The sequence below is a fragment of the Ailuropoda melanoleuca genome, chromosome 7 (genome assembly GCF_002007445.2).
Source record: "Ailuropoda melanoleuca isolate Jingjing chromosome 7, ASM200744v2, whole genome shotgun sequence".
Taxonomy (NCBI): domain Eukaryota; kingdom Metazoa; phylum Chordata; class Mammalia; order Carnivora; family Ursidae; genus Ailuropoda; species Ailuropoda melanoleuca.
The window spans coordinates 47,576,765-47,581,992 of NC_048224.1; the positions used below are offsets into that span (position 1 = coordinate 47,576,765).

The 5,228-nt window shown below is 41.9% G+C and overlaps 1 long non-coding RNA gene across 1 annotated transcript; it reads left to right on the forward strand.

The window, feature by feature from the left end:
* Nucleotides 1-131: 131 nt before the first annotated feature.
* On the forward strand, nucleotides 132-3,937 carry LOC117803020. The gene is made up of 2 exons (XR_004626569.1): nucleotides 132-196; nucleotides 3,663-3,937. It is a non-coding gene; the product is annotated as an uncharacterized LOC117803020 (long non-coding RNA).
* Nucleotides 3,938-5,228: the final 1,291 nt, after the last annotated feature.

Below are 5,228 nucleotides of genomic sequence, written 5' to 3' on the forward strand. Positions count from 1 at the left end.
AGACCCAGGCTGCAGTCTCGCCCCCTCCCCGCTGCCCGGCCAATCGACGCTCAGGACGGAGGGGGACACGCCCCCCCACGCTCCGCCCGTCCGCCCGCCCCTCCGGAGAGGCCCGGTAGGGCTGAGGGGCGTGGCCCGGGGGGCGGGGCGGCCCCAAGCCAGGGTCCAGGCCCAGGAGCGGCACCGGAAGGGAGGGGTAGGCGCCGGGGAGTGCGGGGCGCTGGCTGAAGATATTGGGGAGGGGGCTGAAGGGGTGGCCTGAGGAAAAGATGCACGCGAGGGAGAGTAGGCTTCTGGGCAGACGAGTAAGAGGAAAATGGCGCCCTCCCTGGGGGGGGTGGGGTCCGAGTGGAGGCGAGGAGGTGGAGGGGCACCTGTGTGTGGCCGAGGGCCGCCCCTGAGAGGGTCAGTGGGTGCGAGGGGGAGGAAGCGGCGCGACGCCGTCGAGCAGGAGGGAGTGAATCCCAGTGAGGTGCGTTTATTCAACAAACTCCTCTCCGTGCACCTGCCACCCGCCCAATGGCGCGCGCGGGGCAGACACGGTGCCGGCCCTCATGGAGTTTATGAGGGAGACAGGAGACAAACTAACCAGACCTTTCCACGTACGTAGAACGAGGTGAAGGGACCGAGGTACTCAGAATCGCAGAGGGCGTCTACTTTAGTTAGGGGGCGCAGAGAAGGCCTCCGTAAGGAGGTGGCCTTGAGGTGTGACCTAAATTTGAGGCGGGGGCGGGGGGGGGGGGATACAGGCAGTGCCGGAGGTCAGAAACGGAATCCCAGGCAAAGCATCTGCAAGGGCATTCCCAGCCTCAAGCTCTCCGTTGGGTGGCGGGGGAAACCTTACCCTTGAAAACCAGGCTCTGTTTTATTCTCCACGACTTGTCCAGATGCAAAACGTTTGAAGTATGTTGATGTACCCAAGAAGGTCCACTTTTAAAAAACATTTTATTTTGAAATAAGTGCAGATATCACAAGAAGTTGCAGAGGGTGCAGAGAGATTATGTGTACCCTCTACCCACTTTCCCAATAGTTACACCTTACTTAACTAATAAGTTACCAAAGCCTGGACATCGACAGCAGCACAAGGTGTGTGTGTGTAGTTCTGTGCCGTTATATCGCATGCATAGATGGGTGTAACCACCACTGCAATCAAGCTACGGAGCTGTTCCATCACCACAAAGATCTCCCTTGTGGGGAGTACATTTTTCTTCTTCTTAATAGGCTCATTGTTGGGTTGTTTAATACCCAACACTGTGGTGTTTGGTTAATGTGAAATGGTAGGCTTTCTGATTTTAGCTCCAGAGCCTTGTGACTGTCAGGATGGAAACTGGAGCGCACACGGGTCTAACAGGTGTTAAGACTGTGACAGATCATCTTTGCTTTGGGATGCAGACTCGAGTGTGTGCTAAAAGCCTGACAGCTGTAAAGTTGACTTCCAGGCACATATGGGCAAAGAACTCTTTGCATTTTCCTGCCTGTGGAGTACAGCTTGTGTAGTCGTTTGGCTTATAAGCCTCCTGGAGAAGATAAGAAGGGGAGTACAGTAATTTAATGATCCTTCCTCTCTAAATCATCCTTGAGAAAATCCACATCTTCATTTTTTCCATTCCGCAACGAATAAGCCCCAGAGGCATGTACTTCCTGTTTATGCTGTGGTTCCCAGGAAAAAGGAGCAAATGCACCAGCAGCTAATTAAATCCTTCAATAGAGGAGGGCTTGATTACAAATTGCATATCATGAAAAACTATTTGGCTTTCACTTTGCTGGAAAAGAAAATGTTTCAAAGTGATTTTGATGTTTGTACTTCTACTTGCTCCCTTTGCTCAAGTCTCAAAGCAATCCCAGCAGCATCACTCCTGGAGATTTAGAGAAGAGGCTTCTTTCCCTTTGGGACAAAGACTTTGGTAAACACTTGTTGGCTCTGGTTTCAGATTGCATCAGTTGGAGAGCTAATTCCAGGCCCAAGTGCTGACTGAGAACTAAGAACAACTTTTGACTTGATTTTTAAATTACCTGCAGGTTGGATGTTTCCACATTTTGATTTTAAAATGCTGAATTTTGCCTGCCCATGAAACTACTGTATTCTGGCTTTCTCATGCATATTCTGTATAAATGTGATATAGGAAAGATGTTAGGGTTTGAAGTTGACAGCGGAGAAAGAATTCTTCAGACATCTTTGGTGCAAAAAGGTGGTGTTATTATAGGACAGGGACAGGACCCGTGGACAGAAAGAACTGCATTGGGGTTATGATGGGTGACTGATTATATACTTTCAAGTTGGGAGGGGGTTAGGGATAACGTAAGTCTCTCTAGCATATGTAAGTCTCTAGGGAATTTTGGAAGCAAGGTTTCTAGGACCTTGAGGGGGCTAGCTATTGTTAGGAAAAGGTCATTTATTACTATCTAGTAAAACCTTAGTCACGAGACCCTTCAGATGTATATCGGTGGGCCATATGTTTGGAGGATGATTGCCAACATGTATCTTGGGGGAGTTAAGATAAAGGAAGTTTCCAAAGGAATTTTTATATGTTAAAGTAGACTTATAGGATCCTGGAGGTCAGGATAATGTTAAGCAAAAGTTGTCTTTTGCCCTTAGCAGAGTTTTAACATCAAAACAGTTGAGTTTCTAGAGGACTTGTCAGTGAGCTATAAGTTGTAAGGAAATTTAATTTTTTTCTTTTGTCTTTGTTCCCCACATCAAGAACTATTAGAATTTTGGTGAATTTTTTTGTTCTAGCTGTTATTAAAGGTTATTTGCACATAAGTTAGAATTAGAATATAGATCCCATATTCCTTTTATGTTTTATTTTGCTGTTATTTCCCTAGCATATTCATGGAACTAAATTAAGTATTGATTGATGGTGATAGTGATGATATTAAGACATGGATTTGTTTTAAAGACATACATGCACCACGAAGCATATAATTGAATAAGTCAGAGGAAATTTAATCTGTCTTTTTCCTGTGTCCACGCAAGACATGCTTTAAAAAAACAACAGGAGGATCCTTTTTTTTTTTTTTCCTTTAAATTGTGAATCCAGGCTGTTCTCAATGCCTTTAGTGAAATCAGCTAGTCAGACACTTTTCAGGGAACAGCAAATACCAACAAGTTACATCTGTTTGTGGTATTTTCCCCAGGATGGGACTAACAAGTTTATCTGTTTCTCTATGTGGACTAATTCACATTTATTGTATTTCGGCAGCATTTTTATCTTATTAGCTCTTGTCTTTAAGAAATTACTCCTGGAATTGAATCATACCAGGAGTTTCACCAGAGGGTTTTATATATTTGGGCTGTGGCAGCAGACCAATTAAACACAGAATTGGTAAGAGCACTGAGAGTCCAGGTTCTCAGGTCTTATGAGAATAAACAGCATTCCTGAAACATTGATGGTATTTAATAGAGCATCTGTGGGAAGAATTTTATTAATCTGCTTATTTATTAAGTTCACTTAGCAAATATTTGCTGAGCACCTATTATGTGCCAGGCATTGCTCTGGGTACTTGGGATACATCAATGAACAAAAAAAGACAAAAATTCCTCCCCTTGTGGAGCTTACATTCTTAGTATTCCTTTCTACATGTATTAGCTTGCTAGGGCTTACACACTAAGGTACCACAGGCTGGATGGCTTAAATAACAGAAGTTTATTTTTCTTACAGTTCTGGAGGCAAGAAGTCCAAGATCAAGAGTCAGCAGAGGGGATTTCCTCTAAGGAGCCTCAGGGAAGAATCTGTCCCGGCCTCTCTCCTTGATTGGAGGTGCCATCTTCTTCCTATGTTTTTACATTGTCTTCTGTCTGTATACATCTGTGTCCAGATTTCCTCTTCTTACAAGGGCACCAGTTATGTTGAATTAGGACCCACCGTAACCACCTCACACTACCTTAATTACCTCCTTAAAGACACTGTCTAAAAAAAAAAAAAAAAAAAAAAAACCCCTTNAAAAAAAAGACCCTGTCTCCAAATACAGTCACATTCTGAGGTCCTGGGGGTTAGGACTTCAACATATGAATTTTAGAGGAACACATTGTAGCCCATAATATCACATATGACTATGGTGATCCAAATCTTTGTCTTGCCTGTTTTCTCATATCCACATCTCTGAGGTACTCAAAACCATTTATGTTTCCTGCAAAGTGTGTCTAGGAGACCTATAATTATGAGCAATTATTTTTCTAGACATAATTTATTTTTAATAACTACTAAAAGGAAAGTTTCTGGTTCAGAAGGATTACTCTCCTTGAAATGTTGCTCCGTTCAGCCCATAGTCTACTGTTTTGGCAAAGTTATAAAAAAAAATAAGGAAGAATGATGTTGGAGAAGGAGTTCGACAGGTTATTATTTGCAGGGTACTAGGATCCATGGTAAAAAAAAAACAAACAAACAACAAAGAACCCCATTTTTTCAAACACTGTACATGAAGGGAAAGAGAAGTCTATATAATAACATTTTTTAATAATTCGAGTAATATCATTACCATTTTACCATCACAACTAGTTACTATTTATTTTTATCCCATGAGGAAATTGAGATGGTTTAATCACTTGCCCAGGGTCTCACAGATTATAACAAATGTCTACCCCAAGTCTGTATGACTCTAGAGTTTAAGCCTTTAACCATTCAGAAAAAGAAAAAGAAAAAAAAAGACTCAAATGTTTCATATACAAACACTTCTGAGAAAGTGATGTCTCTAAGTATCTAATTACACCTAAATGAGTACTCAAGTTTGCCTTCAGTCTTGATATATACTTAACCTTTATTTTGAAATGATATTTTATTGTTCAGTGTTTGTATCATTGTTGATACGCTGTGTCAAAATGTGTCTTGTCTGTCTGTCTTTGATACTGAATTTATAAAGGACACTATCTACAACCGGGTCAGTATTTTATAGTTTATTTCATTGTACATCTTGAATTACACTGAAAATTTAAAAGAACTGTTTAAAAATTTGGCTTTTTTTCTTATAATTTTAAAGAATAATTTTGTTTTTCTATTGTATAAGATGAACGGGACTGGTAAATTACCTGGAGACATCAGGAAAGGCTTCTGTGGAGTGCTGAATTTAGTAGGATAAATACAAATTAGAAAAGGATACTTTAGGAACACAGGAAAAAGCCCTTATGCATACATAGGCATATGACAGAGCTTGATATTTTGGGGAAAATCCAAGTAGTAAGATATGCAAGAAGTTGGAGCATTAAAAAATGGCAGTGGACTAAAAGGTAC